Here is an 18,960-nt window from a genome sequence, read left to right as displayed (position 1 = left end):
CTAGCTGCTTTGCCTTGCTGTGAGTATAGGGGCTGCCGATCCATTGGTGACAAATGCGAGAGGTCCCTCTTGTGACCTTCCCAGTCACATGGTTGCTAAAGCTCATGGCATGTTACGAGAACCCAGACTGTTGTTCAGTGGATGGTGCTTTGGATTGACTATATATATATATTGTCAGTGTGACAAAAACAGAGTCACCTTGGAGGCGGGACCCTCCCTTGAGAAATTATTTCTATCAGATTAAACTGTGAGGAATTTCCTTGATTGAATGGGGCAGGGAAGCTCACTGTGGGTTCTGTTACTCTAGGCAGGTGGTCCTGGGTTATATGGAAAGCAAGCTGAGCAAGCCAGTAAGCAGCGTTTCTCCTTGGCCGCTGCTTTTATTCCTGCCTTCAGGTTCTTGCCTTGAGCTCTTATTCTGACTTCCCTTGATGAGTCAAATCTGTGAGCTGAAATAAATGCTCTCCTCCCCAAGTTTTTGGTTGGAGTGTTTTGTCCCAGCAGCAGAAACGTAACTAGAACACGCCCCTCTGAAACTCATGTTGGGATTTAATGCCCATCATGAGACTGTAAGAGGCAAGAGGGCCTGTAAACCGTAGCTAGGGTTCTACCAACATAGACTAACCTGCTTATATGATAAGAGGTTTAATGGGTTAATGAACCATCTGGACAGTAGTTTGGTTTAGACTCTTAAGTTCCCAGTCTTTGTCTGGAACATGTGATGTCTGCACTCCTTTGGGCCTCTGTCAGCAAGAAGGCCACCACTAGACACAGCCCTTTGACCTTATCTCTTAGGTGTAAGCTAAAACATCTCTTTCCTTTTTTACATACCCAGTTATTAAGGCAAAGAGGTTGTCAGAAGCCAGGTCCCCTATGGAAGAAGAAATCTTCTAAGCCAGAGCCCATGGGGCTTTCATACCAACCACCACTTCTAAGAGCATCTTAAAAATGACATGGAAGTGGTAATGGTCTCTCTACATTTCTTTTCAATTCAATGAGATGCTACGGTTATGGTAATGTGCTGTAGGAAATTCAAGACTGATAATTACGTTGGTCATATGTGGGATGGGTGAGTTTTGTTAATTGACTCAATCAGTTGACAGTCAGTCATTGAATAAGCTGCAAGACCAAGGAAATAGCTATTGTCAAGGCAGCGCCTAAAGTTGGGGAGATGCTGGAGAACTGAGAAGAGTGGGTCCATCCTGTGTGAAGCTCATGGTTTAAAGCGGAGGAGGAAATGGGAAGGAAATGAACAGGGAAATAAACATGCAGGCAGGAACCACGAGGAGCAGTGTGGAAGGGGCAAACCATACTCTGGGAAAGCAGTGGGTGTCTGCAGCCTGGTTGGCGTTTCCCGGCTGTGTCACTGCAGAGCATGACCACTGTGTGCATTTGGTAGTGAGTCAGGCACTCCCAACTGTGCCTTTGTCAGGCTTTGGTGCATGGTTGATTGCCTTTTGCCAGAGAGCGTGGGTATTCATTCATTGGCCAAGAAAGTCAATTCCTTTCGGACATATGGATTTAAAGTTCTGATGTAACGGACTTTATGGTTGGGTTGCTTTCAACAAACTTTGCTTGATGGAGGTCATGTCTCTGTAGTATTAAAACCCGTAACTTTGTCTCTCATTTTCTCTTCATCTGCTCAAAATGAAAGCCTGGGCTTGGAACGGAGGCTCCAGGCTCACTATGCTGATTGTGGAAGGGAGCCACTTGTTGATTGAGCTGTTTCCTTTTCATGTTTGTGTGTTTGATGTCAGATGTTACAAGCAGAAGCTGTGCCGCTCATCTGGGGAGCTTAAAGAAGAGCAGTTAGTTCTCCTCGTTTCATTTTCTTTCGTTCTTCTTCTGTGCACTGCGTTCATGAGCTGTATCTGTCTTGTTTGGAAAGTTAATATGGTGCGGGCAATCTCAGGTGGGATTACCAGGAGAGACATATGTTTTCCACTGGAGCTTGGGGAGGTCTGGTGCTGAGGGAGGGCTTTGTCTCCCCTGTTTAATTAGAGCTGTTAGGGTTGTTTGTTCCACTGTGTACTGCACATGTGTGCACACAAAGGGATCAGGGAATGGGCAAGCCTGCTGGGCGGAGGCTCCACTCCGGCTCACTCATGTGGGTTCTTATCTCTGTGTTTATTGGAGGGGGTGGCTCCGCTCCCTCCTGTAACATTTTTAACCATTTCTCCCGTCTTCCTAAGTGGTCACTGCTCTTAGGCAAGAACTGAAGAACTTAGGAACTAGCTCCCCAGGGACTCACAGTGGAGCAGTCAGGGTGGCTCCGTTCCGTTCATTGTTCTGCCTCATAGATGCTCAGAGAGCCTGAGGTTGTCCTAGGCTCCTTGGACCGAGTTTGCCTTGCTAAAAGCTAGTTCACCAGTTTCCAGAATCTCTTCCTAGCTGTACGCAGGCACATACGCATGCAAGCACACACTCAGGTACACACACACACACACACACACACACACACACACACACGCTCGCGCGCGCGAGCGCGCACACACACACTCAGATTCTATGGTTGCTCTGCTTTGTCCATGGATTCTTTTCTAAAGTGGCAAGACAGGGGCAGTTTCCCATGTTAGTTTGGCTTCTACTCTGTTAAGAATGCACCCCACTAATAATGAAGTGTCACCCTGGAGGTGCTTCTCAACTCCGTGGCTGTCTACATGCCTTTCAACCCATGGTCTGAATCTTGTGAGTTACACTTTGAGTCATCTTCATTTCTGTGGCTGGATTTTTCTTTGCCTAACAGTTTTATGTTTTTGCTGTGTAATAGATTTTTTAAGCTCTCTAAATCATTGTTTGAACAGAGGTATGGAAGCTATGAATGCTCACAGAAGCAGACAAGTTATGTGAGTGTGTGCTTGTGCATGTGTTCTTATATATGAATGTGCATGTGTGCAAGTGTGCATGTGTATGTGTGTACATGTGTGCACTTATGTGTGCATGCACATGTGCATGTGTACAAATGTGCACGTGTATATGTATACATGTATGCACATGTGTGTTTCCATATGTGTGTGCATGTGTACATGTGCTTGTGTATAAGTGTGCATGTGCATGTTTGTGCATGCATGCATGTGTGTGTGGAGTTAGGATAGATTCTGAAAAAAGATGAACTAGCTTTTAGCAAGATGAACCAGTTCCAATGACTCATATTTCTGAGCCTCCATTGTATTATTTGTAAAAAATCCCAAAAAACCCAAACTCAAACCAAGTAAGAAAAAACAAAAGAAACACAAAAGACTTACAGAACTTTCTCACAGCTGCAGCCCACCCAGTGGCTACCGTCCACTTCAAAGATGTGGTCCATCTGAGTGTGTGGCCTTCCCTTCGCATATAGGACAGTAGCCTTGCCCTGGGGTGCTTTCAGCATATCCTGGTTTCCTGCTTCAAAGTGTGTATTAACCTTCCTATTCTGCGTCTTGAGCCACTTACTGAAGGTTACTTTTAGAATGGTAAAACATACAATGGGACATCAGAATGTGATCTCAAACACAGACACCCGTCCACCCGTCCACCCATCCACCCGCAGGAAGTCAGCTCTGGAGTCTATTGATCATATGTGGAGGTGGAGATCAGTTTCTTCTGTGCAGGGTTGTGGTTAGTGGCTGTTTGTTGAAGTGGAGAGGGAACCCTGCAGGCTCGCAACTGTCTCTGTCAGAGTGGAATCGTAGCCTGTGTGCGCACAGGGCCTGGGGCCAGAAGGACCTCGAGAATTAACAACAATCGGAAGAGATTCATTCTTACTCACTTTCACATCTTAAAGTAGTATGTTCTACAAGTCCACATCACCATGAAAGTTGGAGGTGAGAGGTCCTCGAAGCAGCTGTCAGTTTTTTCCCTTCTTCCTCTCATTTCTCTCTCTCTCTCTCTCTCTCTCTCTCTCTCTCTCTCTCTCTCTCTCTTTTTCTGTGTTTTTTTTTAATGATTTTAAAACTTTAAAAATCATATGTATTCATTGTGTATGGTGCTGTGATACATAAAGGCAGATTCACACACCTGTACATCACTCCCTTTAATTTTGACCCCATAGGAAAGAGCAAACAAGAGAATGTTTTCCTTCCTAGGCAGGCCTGCCAATCACAGACCAACTGTGATGTAATGTGACCATTGGCATCAAATGGCTCCTCCTCATATGTAACATTAGTGACTAATATCTGCCTCTTTTTGCCCCTTCTTGTCTGTAAAGTGACAGGTTGTCTTCTGTCTGTGTGCAGTGGGATGAGGCACCGTGGTTCCCCTCTTCCATGCCGGCAGCCGAGGGTGTCCCCTGCATGTGCTGTGGCTGCTTTTGTATTGTTTTTCGACATTACTTCTCACCCTGTGTTGGTTGGGACAGCTGCTCCAACAGGAATTAGCTTCAGTTTTGAATCCCATATCCTAGAGCTGCCTTGCCAGGAAAGACTGTGACCCAGGAGGGTCATCTTGATACTGTGCTCTGAATTTGATGACAAGTGTCCATATCTGGTTTTGGTCTGTGGGCTACTGAAGATTTTGTCATTGAATAACAGACACAAATGGCACGTATTCCAGAGCAATTACTGGCCGTGCTCCTGATAGTACAGGCTGTCTGTGAACACAGCTCCTCATACACCCGGGGCTGTTGTGGCCTTAGACAGAGGCCCGTATACATAAGCATTATGATTGGGTCAGTTCTGCTAAAAACAAGTCTGCTGCAAGTAAAGGACCCTTGGCTGTGCCGTCAAACAAGTGGTCCTCAGACAACAGTCAAGAGGTCACTGTTCCATGTATTTTATATTTGGGATTTTGGAAACAAATTAGATAGTTGCTTCTCTTTGTGACATACGTTCTTTTGGATGCTGAGTAGGACTCATAGAACTGACTCTCAGTAGGCCAGGACAGTGTGGAAACCAGATATTATAGCCTTTGTTCTTAAGCAAACTGTACTATTTGGCATAATTTCCTGTGGCTTATCCAGACTGTCTACCCTTGTTTTCACGGAAGCGGCCTAAAAGAATGCTGGGAAAGGGAAGGCCCCTCAGCACAGTGGATGACAGTACCATTACAGGGCTAGTTAATGTAGGTGTGTATTTTTTTTTTAAATCTATTTTATCTGTTGTTTTTAAATCTCTTTCTCTCTTCCCCACCTTTTATCCCTTCCAACACCCCAACACCAGTCAGGAGAAAAAGAAGATTAGTTGGGAGAGGGGGCCGAGTTCTCTTTAGCTACTTCCTGCTGGTTAGGGTCCTTGGGTTCCTTGGGGCAAGTGCAATCTTCATTTCAGGATATCTCCAACTTCTTCTCTTTAAAATGCATCACAGCAACAAGGAGCAGCAGGTGGGGGGGGGCGAGGAAGCACCAGTATTATTCTTTCTAGGAGCGCCCCCCCCATCTCTCTGGAATCTGGCATTTATTCTCTTTCCAGAGTCCTCAGAATTAACCTTGGTGCAGCTGGTAAAGATCACGCCCCTCTCAGAGCCTGCACGAGGCAAATAGTCTGCTGTGGTGGACAATCTAAAGCAGCCCAATATCCTACACCTGGGATTAAAACAAAAACATGTTTACATAACATAACTGAGTTTTGAAGGAAGCCAGGGCTCCCATGATAAGTTAATATGTTAGAAACAAAGTAGATTTTAGAGCAAATAGTTGTCCAAATATTTGGTGTCAGTAACAGCCATATCCTGCCAGCTGTAGACACTGAAGTCCCAACTCACAGCACACCCAGGGACATGGCTGACTATATAGGAATTTTAGTAAGCTTAATAAGGCTAAATTAGGTCATACGAATGGACCATCACCAAGAGCAAGACACCAAGGAGTGTGAACAAAGACCCCATGAAGACACCTTGAGCAAGCATGCATCTGCAAGCCAAGAGAGGGGCTGAAGGGCAAACCAAATCCCAAATGCCTTCATCTTAGACTTCTAACTCACAACATTCCAGGAATATTCACTTTAAAGCTATGCCTGCTAAGTTTAGCATCCAGGACTCAGGAGATAGAAAGCCTCAGAGAATGTTCTGGAAGGGAGAATTGCAGTATGAGTTTGGGAAGGGGGGTTTGGCCACGTGACTCCTCATTTTTGAGTCTACAACATGGTAGTGAAGGCCATGAACAAAGGTCAGTCTGTACATGCTCAGGACCGTGACCTCCAGCACCCTGAGAAGTAAATCTCTGCGGTTTATGAGCCATCTTGGCAATTTTGCTGCGGTAGCCAGAATGGACCTGAGAAGACAGTCTCTCTGCTTACTGACTTGGAAAGGAAGAGCCTCCAAGGCTGCGCCTGATGTTTGGTCAGTTACATAGCCCAGAAGGTGGAGTGGAGGAATGCTGAAGAGCCTGCAAGTCTGGATGCTCACAGGTTGACCTTACGTCTCATCTGCACCCTTCACCAACCTGACCCAGAGTGGTGCTCAGGAATCTGGGTTTTTAAAAAAGTGCTTCAGGTGATTCCAATGATAAAAATGCAGTCTGAGGAAGGATCAAATTAAGCACGAGAGTTCTTGGGCAGGCCGTGTGCATGTTTCTGAGCTGTACTGGCCTCTGGGCTACTGGATCTGTGCAGTGCAGGCACATTGCCTCTTCGTCATTTGCACACAATCCTCAGTCATCTGACTATCCATTGGCAAAGCCTTCTAATCTGTTTTTTAAAATAGTTTTGTGTGTGTGTGTGTGTGTGTGTGTGTGTGTGTGTGCGCGCGCGCGCATGTGCACTCAAATGTCTGTGAGTGCCCAGGAAGTCAAGAAGGAAGGGCATCAGATCCGCTCGAGCTGGAGTTAAAGACAGTTGTGAGCTACCCACGTGGGTGCTAGGAATTGAACTGTGGTCCTCTTAAAGGCAGCCAGAATTCTGAACCACTGAGCCATCTCTCTCCCCAGCCAGATGCTTATTTCTTTTTTTCTTTCCACTTTCCATCCCTCTTGATTCACCTCTTCCCTCTGACCCTTACCCTACTCCGTCACAGCATGTGGTTTTCAGTGCATTTCCCCTCTCTTAGCTCCTCCTACAACTGAACCGGGTTGCAGAGTATCTTACCTCCCACCTTGGGGACTTCTTTCCTATCTTCACCGGGCCACATACAAGGTGCCAGGTAAAATGTGTTAGCGCGAAGGAGGCGACTACATTGCCCAAAGCTCCACCTGACTTGACTTCCCTGGGACCCCCCTCTTTTCATAGTTAGAACTCAAGGCGGTATGCCAGGGCAGTATTGCCCATTGCCTTGGTGTCAGATGGCTCTGAGTTTGCTGCACTGTTCCCTGGTTTCTCCCTTCCTCAGCTTAAGAATTCAACCAGAACCCAGACAGCCTGCTGTGCCCCCACACCACCCCCACCCCATCGGCTGCCCTGTCTGTTTCTGCACTAGCGTGTCTCGCTGACCAGGCACATTCCCTGAGCTCACTGGGTTACCACAGCCTGTGTCACCACTGTGAGCCAGTTTTCTCCTCTTGGAGCAGCTTTATGGTGCTTGCTGCTCAGAATTTCCTAAAGCTTGAGGTCTCCAGAATCCCTCATCTTCCTAGAGGAAGTCCCCTTCCGCCATCTCATTCACTCTTTTGCCCATTACGTGAATAGCTTCTCAGGAGAAAATAAAGTTACCGGAGTCTGAATCTGTGGTTTAAAATTAAAAATATTACTTTGGGCCTAATTGAGACGGCTCAGTTGGTAAACTCATCGTCACACATGCATTGAGCACCCTTGTTTGGATCCCAGGCACCCACATAAAAAAGCCTAGTGTAACGGTTGGTGCCTGGAACTCCCAGTCCTGGGGAAACGAAGACAGCAGATCCTTGGCACTCTCTGGCTAACCAGTCCAGCCAAATTGGTGAGCTCCAGGATCAGTGAGATCTCAAAAAAAGTCTACTTCAAAAGTAAAATGGAGGACAAATGAGGATGACTCTTGATATTGATCTCCAGACGGCACACAGCACATAGATACACTTACCTGTACAGCACATAGACACACCTACCCACACAGCACATAGATACACTTACCTGTACAGCACATAGACACACCTACCCACACAGCACATATTCACACCTACCCACACAGCACATAGACACACCTACCCACACAGCACATATTCACACCTACCCACACAGCACATAGACACACCTACCTACACAGCACATAGACACACCTACCTACACAGCACATAGACACACCTACCCACACAGCACATATTCACACCTACCCACACAGCACATAGACACACCTACCCACACAGCATATAGACACACCTACCTACACAGCACATAGACACACCTACCTACACAGCACATAGACACACCTACCTACACAGCACATAGACACACCTACCTACACAGCACGTAGACGCATGTACCCACACAACACATAGACACACCTACCTACACAGCACATATTCACACCTACCCACACAACACATATTCACACCTACCCACACAGCACATAGACACACCTACCCACACAGCACATATTCACACCTACCCACACAGCACATATTCACACCTACCCACACAGCACATATTCACACCTACCCACACAGCACATAGACACACCTACCTACACAGCACATAGACACACCTACCTACACAGCACATAGACACACCTACCTACACAGCACATAGACACACCTACCTACACAGCACATAGACACATGTACCCACACAACACATAGACGCATGTACCCACACAACACATAAACACACACATATAACCACACACCACATAGATACATGTACCCACACAGCACAAAGACATACGTACACACAACCCCCACAAGAAACCATTACCTTATCTCATCCCTCTCTATGATTAAGCTTTTGGAAATTATTTAAAACACATATTTCATTGAGTTTAAAGACGTATGCCCCCCTTGCCGAGTCCACACACATTTTACAGTGCTAGGGAGCAAACTTCGGGTGTCATTCATGGTAGGCAAACAGCCCACCACCGAGCTGCATCCTCACATGGGTTTTAAATTGACATAAAACCTCGTTACAATTTAGAGTACAATTTATTTGGTTCTCTCTCCCCCGCCCCCCCCTCTATCTGTTTTTGTTTTTGTTTGAGACAGGGTTTCTCTGTGTAGCCCTGCCTGTCCTGCACTCACTCTGTAGACCAGGCTGGCCTCAAACCTGCCTCTGCCTCCCGAGTGCCAGGATTAAAAGCAGGCACCATGATTACCTGGCTTTAAAGATTTAATTTTGCTATTTTAATCATGTGTAGGTATATGTGTCCACACTTGAGCTTATGCACATTAATACCAGATGCCCAGGGAGGCCAGAGACTCCAGCTCTCCTGTAGTTGGATTTAGAGATGGTGGTGAGCCACCTGACATGAGAGCTTGGAACCAAAACTGGGTCCTCTGGAAGAATGGCAAGTGCTCTCAACCACTGGGGCATCTTCCCACTGCCTTGTTTTCTTCTCTTAATGGCATGTAATTTAATTTCCTATGACATTTCCATTTATTAATTTTGCAGAATCAGTATGGAAGAGTCAGGATTTTCTGATATTAAGGGAGATGGTGCCAGTGTGCCAAACACTTGGTAAAATAAGTAATCATTTTATGGTGGGATGATCTGGACTTTGAATGACGCCTGGTAAATTATTAGGCTCTTGAGATGTTCACCTTCCCCCCTCCCTCCCTCCCTCCCTCCCCCCTTCCCCTCCTTTTCCTGTGGTACTTGGAATTGAACTCAAGGCCTCTTGCATGCCAGGCATCTGCCCTACCACCAGGCAGCCGTGCATCCTCCTCCCCATGCTCAGAGCTACAGCAGTGTTAGATGAAGCTGGCATAGACCCAGGCTGCAGTTGCATGTATTACGATGAAGGGAAACACAGCTCTGCCTTTACACCTCTGGCTTGAAAGAGAAACAAAGCTAAAGATGCCTTGCAGTTTCCACACCAGAGCCATAAAGATGGTGTCCCTCGGTCTCCTTACAAACCCTTCCTTTAGCTCTTGATGCTGTTCATCTCATGGTACAAAGTGGGGTGACAGAGGCCAAGCTTTTCCCACGTGGAGAAAACTAGGCCTGTCCTTTCGAATTTATCCTGTCTGTCTCTGTCTGTCTGTCTGTCTGTCTGTCTGTCTGTCTCTCTCTCTCCCTCTCTCTGTGTGCATGTGTGTATGGATGATCCTTCTAAGAAATTTGTTCAGTATGGCCACGTAATTTGACTTTGCAAAACTCACCATGGATTAATGGGGAACTAGCTGAGAAAAGTTTTTTTTTTTTTCATTTTTTTGTTTGTTTTTGGTTTTGGTGTTTTTTGCTGTTGTGTTATTTTTCATTTTTTATTATTAATTTTTTTAGTTTTTACATCTATATTAATATTATTACATATATATATACAATAAACTTCCTGCAGTAAGAAGAACCATGAAACAATCAGTGATTATATAAATGTTACATTCTTAGTGTTTTGACTATTTGTATTTGACAGCCTTGAAGAAAATATCCTTCCCATCTTGGTGCACCTAAAATTCTGAGTGTAAATCAATATCTATCCTATCTCATCGTTCTAGACCTAAAAACATTTACCCCCTAGACAAGAGAAAAGTTTTTATGTGTAGTCACTCAGCGGGGCTCAGCAGAGTATTTGGTCAGTAGTTAGATTTATTTATTTATTTTCTCCTCATCTAAGTTGTCCACATGGCCTGAGGACTATCTCCCTCTCTGGCCAGCCTGGCCTATGATTTGCCTTTATTCCCCGCCTCTGCAGCCACACCCAGACCCGTGCGTGTGAAATACTTTCAATGTCAATGAACGGACAAGGAGAGGCTATGATCTGGGCTGCAGTCTGAGTGGTCTATGCACAGAAAGTCAGGCCCCTGGCTATCACGTCCATGTTGAATGTTTGTGGAGGAGTGCCTCTGCTCTCTGTGTCCTCTGAGCATCAAGTGTAGACTGATCTTGTTTAGCTAAAGCCTTCGTGTTCGTAGGATCCTTCCCACTTAGAACGATGGTGCGTTCTGAAAGGGAGATGATCTGAGCTTTACCTAGGTCCTTTATTTCCATGAAGAAAGTGTAACTTTTGCATTCTTTGAGTCTTTCTCTGCATCTTTCCCCATTTTTCCTAAATTTTTATTTGTCTTCAAGCGTGTGGGTTGGGTCTCATATTTTTCATATTTTTTGAGAGTATAATATAATCATATTGGGGCTGGAGAGATGGCTTAGTGGTTAAGAGCGCCACCTGCTCTTCCAGAGGTCCTGAGTTCAATTCCCAGCAACCACATGGTACCTCTAAACCCATCTATAATGTGATCTGATGCCCTCTTCTGCAGATAAAGCACTCATATACAATAAATAAATATTAAAAAATATATAATCATATTATTTCCCCTTTTCCTTTCAATCCCCTAAACCCTCCCATGTACCTTTCCTTGCTCTCTTTCAAATGCGTGGTCTCTTTTCCTTTACTATGTGAATATATAGTTTATATATTTAATATGTGTATACTTCTAAATATAAAAATGCAATTTGCTTGGTATGTGCAATGTTACACACACACACACTTTCAGGGTGACCATTTGTTACTGGATAACTAATTAGTACGCTCTTCCCAGGAGTCTGTTTGCCGTACTCTCAGAATTCCTCAGTTGCCTGTAGTTCTTTTGTCTAGGTTTGAGGCCTTGTGAACTCTCCCCCTTCCATGTTAGCACATATGTGGTTGCTCTTGTTCATGTTTAGATAGTCATGCTGGCAATTCTTCCTGGGGGCAGTTTCTCTGATGTTTCTAGGAGCGTCTCAAAGTGAGCTACCTGTTGCTGTGGCTCTAACACTCTTTATGCTCCCTTCTCTGCAATGCTCCCTGAGCCTTAGTGGCAAAAGTTATGGGTCTCATTTCTTGACTGACCCAAACAACTCAACTATCCCATTGATGGCAAGTGGGAGGAGACAGTTGGCTGAATGGAAACCATGTTAAAATTCAAAACGATGTTAGCAATTCTGGGAGTGGAGCAGAAATGAGGGGGGGACAGTGGGCTGGAGAAACAGATGGTAGAAAGGTGTTTGGGTAGTAAGCATGAGCCCTGGTCTCTGTCTTCAGCACTAAATAAACTAAGCAGAGTGTCACACACTTTAGTTCTCAGGAGGTGGAGGCAGGGGGATCAGGAGTTCAAAGTCTTGAGAGGTCTCCCTGTCTCGGGAGGGGTGGGAGGATCGGGGGGTGGGGAGGGAGGGGAGAGCAGTTAGAATAAATCAAGTCGTTTAGTGTAAAAACAAATTAGACAATCACAACCGGAAGTCACCTATGGGTGGTGATCAAGGGATGAGTGAGTTACCTGGTGATGCGGCGTGTTCTTCAAGCCACCCCTGTGTTGAGGTGGAGAAGTAGGTCACAGCTCACTGAAGGAAAAGTACACGTAGCGATGTACAGAACTGTCCGCTGCTGTAGCAGTGGCCAGACACCACAGCACGTCCTCTAGGAGACCAGTGGGCCAGCTTCATGTTTTATATGTAATATAAATATATATGCCTTCTGTAATGTTCGCCTGAGACATACACGTGCTCATTGTAATTGTCATACATATTTGCCTTTGCATCCGAAATATACAATATACAGTAATATACATGTCAGCGAAGATAATATGGAATTCCTTTTGTAAACAAATAATACATTTAAATTGAGACGGAGAGAATAGTTTGGTTATAGAAGTTAACTGATTACAAGACGTTCACTGACATACAGGGGATGCTCCTGGTTTTGGAACCAGGGGTTAAGGACTGGTGGGAGCGTTCTTTCCGCATGGTCTTGATTCTAGGTCCCTAGGCTAGACTATACTGACAGGAGGGATAGAAGCCTTTAAGAAATGAACTAAAATTTCTCTAAGAAGAAGAGGCTTTATTGGTCACTCCGTGAGGGTTAGGCTTATGTCCTGCCACTTGGTGCCTGGCCCTGCAGAACTTCCTTGCTGGGTCTCAACTCTAAAAAGGAGGTTTTTAGTTACCGGGGAAGACTCTAGACTGCAAGGTCTTATGGAGCCCCCTCTTTTTGGCTGGAGTGACAGATAGCTGGGAGCAGCTGTAACTGACATTGTCAGCCCTGCACGTGCCATTCTTTTCACTTCACCCTGGACGTTGATTACTATGATGCTCCTGAGAGAGGATCGTGTTTGTCCAGCCAGAGACCCTTTCTTTACTCTGCACACAGTTTGTCTGCTCTTATGATCTCTGGAGTGTCCTGCGCTTTGAGCCCAGTCCATCCTGTGATAACTGCCCTGCAGCATGCTAGAATCAGACAGCCTGCATATAACTCCAGAATCCCACCGTGGTCCCTGTGGTCACAGCGTGCTCCTGGGAACTAGGCGACCGGGTGCAGCAGAAAAGTCACTAGGGCTTTGCTCAGGCTTTGCCACAGGAAATCCTTGAGGGTCTGACTGATGGTTCTTCTACAGAGGACCGTCAAACATCTCACTGTGTCAAATATCCCATAGGTTCTGTGCAGCAGCCAGTGAAGTGACTCCTAGACACATAGACCTCAGCATGCGGTAAGCTTCGAATCAAGGTGTTTATGAAAGTCTCCTTTGATAGGGACAGCAATACGGTGGCAAACAGATGGCCTGCTGAAGTGGAGGCTACTAAGTGAGGGTCACCCTGCTCTGGGGAGTGGCAGGATCTGAGTAGTGAGCAACACATGTGGTCGCTAATGCGGACAAGGACTCCTGATATGCAGATATTAAATATGCGGGTCTCCTGTGTCCAGACAAGGAAGCAGAGGTGGTTGATGTCGGCATCAAGGTCTGTCAGTGTGAGTGATGGTCTGTGTCAAACGAGACCGGAGTTGATATACTTAGGTTCAAACATCATCTGAAAAACAGAGCCCCTGGGGTTTCTAACTGTCTGTGAATTCAGTATAGGCAGCATTCTGATACAACTGTTAAAAAAAAAAAAAAGACTGTTCTGAAATGAGTTGAAAAATGTATATCTCCCCTGCCCCAAAATCCGTCATAGCAATGTTGATGGTAGCTTTAGTCTGAATTGCCAAGAATTCTGCAGTAGATGAACGGGTGAATTTCAGTGTATCACACAATAGAGTATTATATACAAAGGCTGAAAAAAGAAGCATGCTAGTAATCCACAAAAATACAGTGTGGCCTCTTGTATCCTTGCCTCTGCATGAAAGAAGCCAAACGGAAAAGCTACTTGTTGAGTGAGGCCTCTGTCTATGATACTCTGGGAAAAGCAACACAGTGGAGGAGGAAAGAAGAAGAACAGCTTTCCAGGGCCTGAGAGGAGGAAGGATGCACAGGGGATTTTTATGGCAGTGAGATTATTCTGTACCATCCTGTAACGGTGGATACATGGCGTGAGAAAGAAATGGGCCACATCCGAAACGCGAGATGTCTGTAATAGGGGACATGGTATTCAGGGCAGAAGCAGTGCATAGGAGCTCTCAGTGCTTGCTGTCCACTTAATTCTTTTTGTAAACTATTCTTAGAAGTCAAATTTATTCGACTGGTGACAGTGCTTCTAGCCCTTTTAGCAAGAGGCAGATGAAGTGGCAGAAAATGTCCATCTGAGAGACAGTTGGCACAGTGGTAAGGATGGCCTACAAGTAGGCAGCTCTTTTCACATGTCAGTGCCACTTCACCTTAGTTCGGAGCCGTAGGCAAGTTCCTGACTTCTCTCTGCTCGTCTGTGTAATGGGGATGGATAATGATCATGCTTCCTCCCTCATCCTGGTTATGAGGATAAAGGGAGTGACCATGAAACTCCCAGGACAGCTCTGCCACTGCACACCAGCTATTTCATTCATCCAGAAGTTGGCTCTAGAGGACACACCCTGCGCCAGCGGGTGGAGGGGCCAAGGGGCTCCTGCACACCTCCTAACCAAGGTTCCACCTGTTCTCGCGTACATGGTGCTCTTCAACCTGGAGCACACCTCCTCTTCTCACCTGGCTGAAGTGGACTTCTTTTGGAAGGCAACATTTTTAGAGCCGGTTTTGCCCTAGACCTTTCTATTTCTCATGCAGCTAGGGGCTCTTTTCTGCTCCCACAACAGTGATTTGTCTCTATGCTGTCCCATATCTGTTGTGCAGACTAGGATTTGATATAATCCCCGCTGCTAGCCCCAGTGTCTGGCACATGCTTAGCATCATGGAAACAGTAAAGATCGGCTGCTTCAGGAAGTTGGGTGATACAGGGATGTTGGCCATATTAGGTGTGATGTATTAAGTGGGGCTACATGATTTACCTGAAGGGATTTAGGGACCGATGGAATGAAGAAGGCTCCCTCCACCTTAGTTGTGCTATGACAGTGACCACATTTTTCAGAGGGTATGACAGCCCTGGCAGCAGGATGATGGGGACTGCTATTTGGGTGCCATTTTCATGTAAGGATCAATTGAAAATTATTTGGTTCAACACAAGATCAGCTTTATCATTCATGAGTATTTATCTGAAGGAATCAGACAGCATATCATCGACATGGTTTATCATAGGCTTGTTTACAGTAATAAACTTAGAATATTGGCCTTAAGTGCCCTTTGGATAAATGATTAAAGAGAATATCACACACACACACACACACACACACACACACACACACACACACACACACGCACACACACACACAGCTCTTAAGAGCAAAACAGTGTTGTTTTCAGGAAAGTTGGTATCAATGGAGATGATCATGTTAAAGGAAACAATCGAGACTTGGAAAGATAACTGCTGCATGGCTTTCTTTACATGCCGACTCTAAGAAGAGGAGGAAAGGACAGAAGTGAAAGTGGACAGGAAGGGGGTGGGAAGAAGGATGAATGTGGAGAAAGCTGGGCCAGGGATACAAAGCACCATATATACATGGGTGAAAAGATCACATACATATTATCTCATATAACCAATATACATGGATTTAAAAGCACACCGATTTGGTTCATCTCCCTTTAATTATAAATTTGATTTTAGTGGACCGTAAAATGACATCTTCTGGATATCACGAGGACATTGCACTTGTGACAGCTGTGGTTATCTACACAACATCTGCACAGGACTGAACCTGTCAGCGTTCTCCATAGATGGGAAGGTCACTGGGCCCCGCCCTTCCTGAGGAGCTATTGGCCGTTAACGGTTGGCAGCAGCACTAGTCCATGGGTACAGATGTGACTGTTTAGGAAGCATTCTGGCTACCTGTCATCCTATGGGTGTGGCACACTTTAACAAACATTTACAGGGGACTTCCTGGGGGAATGACTGGTCTTATTAAAAAGATGAGTTACAGTTCTTTGAACACAGCATTGACATTAGTAATTGTTATCGTCACATATTATTACAATAAAGTGACCTCAGAGCGGCTCAGGAACCACCAGCAGGAAGGGATAGCTGGAGCACCAGTAGGGATAATGCTATGGCGGATCGTGTGTACAGACTCTTGACAGTTTTAGTAACACTGGGAAAGAAAGGTGTGATGTATTAAGTGGGACCTTGGTAACCTTTGGAGGTGACGCATTGAAGAAAACTAGTAAATAAAGGGCAAGTGTTGAACGTTGGTCCTGCCTTAGGAGCTTCATCTTCCCTGGTAACTAAAAACATCCTTTTTAGAGTTGAGACCCAGCAAGGATGAAAGGTTATCACCTCCACACAGCCTCTGAGCACACTCCACCACGTGCCTTAGGTTTTCTGGGGGAAAAGTTTCAAACCTGATTAAAAAAAAAAAAAACACCTTAGATTCAAGCACCAGTTTTTAAGCGACTCACTCGTTAGGCACAGGAAAATATTAGCCTATTCAACCGGAACTCAGCGAGCAGCTCCCAGAAGCTGAGAGGCTTTGCTGAACAAATGAGTCCATTTTTTTTGGAGAAATATCCGTAGTTAAGAACCATGGCAGTAGAGTTAGGGGGAGGGAGAAACCTGACCACACATGCCAGTTTCAGTCTCTGACATCGGTGGATCTTCTGTCTGTCTTTTGCTCTCCCCGTGAATCTGCAAAAGGGGGCTTGCAGAGATGCACATTGACAAGGTTATGTGATGGCACTGAGGACTGGGACGAAGGATGGAGGGAGGCAGGTACCAAAATGGTTCAGCGGTGACCAGAATTCATGGTTCATGTAAAGTTGGGAGAGAGAATTGACTCCATGGAGTTGACCTCTAGCTTCCAAAATTGTCCGTAACATGTGTACTCACATGTACATCATATATGAAATAATTATAAGTGAAAAAGTATTAAGACACAGTGATGGGACGATGGCTTGGTAGGTAACGTACTTCTGTGCAAGCTTGAGGATCAGAGTCTGGGTCCCCAGCACCAATGGAAAAGCAAGCACAGTGCCTTATACCTGTAAGCCCAGCGCTGAGGAGGCAGAGCAAGGAGAACCCCTAGGGCTTGCTGGCCAGACAGGGATCTGGTCACTCAGAGAACTTCTAGAGCTTGGGTTAAGCCTGCGTTTCTCTGTATTGGATGGATATTTAAATGGCTCTCTACCTGGCTCTAAAGATGCTTAAACCAGAGTGCCTGTTGGCTCTCCCTCACTCTACAAAGACACGTGCTAGTCTAACACATGACTCCCATTGGACTGCGAAAGACCCTGTTTCCTCAAATAAAGTGGAGAGTGACTAAAGAAGACTTTGATGGTGAACTCTGCTCCCACACAAGCATCTGTGCAAATGCATACATGAGCATGTGTGCATAGACACAGGTACATATACACAGGACTAAGGCAAGGTCTCACACTTAACAGTAGAATAGTTCAGTTAAGAGAGAGCTCTTGGGAGGATAAATGAAACATTTTCAGGTTAAATTACTTTTGGGGGGATTTACTTCAAGTAATGGATGGGGTGCAGGGTAGGGCTATGAGGAAATGGAATTGTGCATGGGGAAGTGTTGCAGCTGGGTTAGCAGACCCTGGCCTCTCTTTTTGTCCATGTTTGAAATTTACTAAGTGGTTTTTTTTTTTAATGACCCAAATTATCTGATAGCATAAGCTCCCCATAATATTGGGTAATTCCTTTAAATGAATAAATTAAGCTCATCAATGGTTCTAAGATTTTCATTTCAAATCACAACTATAAATGACCAAACTATGGATTTTAAAGTATAGCAAGGAGATGAGTTATATTAAACATGATGCATAATTAAGATGCCAAGTGTGCATAGATTTTCTAGGTGTGTATTTATTTACCCTCTCAATTATATTTTAATCTTTGGACTAGGAGATGCTAACCTACCAAGGAGGCAGTTGAGCAGTCCCACACATTTTGGCATCACTTTCCCAAGCAACTGCTGTGTTGCCTTCTCAGCTGACCATGGATTCTTAATGACCAACAAGACCCTTGGCTGAGATGCCAACTGGGCCTTTGCCCAGGACACAGCAAAAACACTTCTAGAGTATTCTCTGGTGTTGCTGTGGCAGTGCTCACCAAATGAGGTCTGTGGGCTGAAGTTCTATTGTTGTTGTTGTTGTTATTATTATTATTTTAAATCCCTGGATGTTGGAACTCCCACGAGGAGAGCAAGTAGTGGCTTCAACAGCTTCAGTTTGGCCCATGTTTCTTTGTGTTCAGCCAGATACTTTACTGGCTTTCTGGCTGGCTCTAAAGGTGGTTAAGCTTGGGTGAGCTTTTGCTCTCCCCTAGGGCTTTGCCTCACTCTCCACTGACACATGCTAAGCTCACACTTGACTCCCATGAGCCAGTGGCGAGTTACAGCTCATTAGTGGGTCTGGGTCAGGCCAGTGAGTGAAGAAACCCCGATGGATAATATCTGAAGGCAGGCAGGTAGTCAAAACACATAATGTCTCCTGAAACTTGGGCTCTATTGAGAAATACCTTATTGTAAATCTATTACTTACCCAGTGTCCAGAATACACTCATAAGAGAATCTTTAGCACTGTGTACAATAAATACATAAATGAGACATTCTAAGGGTAAGGCTTAAAGCTGCCACTTCAGTATGATTTGGAGAAATCTAAAAATCCAGCATATGGACAATGGCGAGGATTAAGTATGAACTGAGACTAAAGAGATAGGCTTGGAAGAAAACAGACGTCAAAACATAGCCAAGACGCAAAACAAAAGATAATGT

General features: G+C 45.2%; 1 protein-coding gene across 1 annotated transcript in view; it reads left to right on the top strand.

Moving 5' to 3' along the window:
* The window catches only part of RETREG1 (reticulophagy regulator 1), a 129,976-nt gene that overhangs the window by 22,632 nt on the left and 88,384 nt on the right, over positions 1-18,960 (top strand). The gene's annotated exons all lie outside the window — the stretch shown is intronic.

The sequence above is a fragment of the Acomys minous genome (assembly GCF_964271855.1).
Source record: "Acomys minous genome assembly, chromosome: 5".
Classification (NCBI taxonomy): Eukaryota; Metazoa; Chordata; class Mammalia; order Rodentia; family Muridae; genus Acomys; species Acomys minous.
This window is presented reverse-complemented; position numbering and strand designations above follow the sequence as displayed.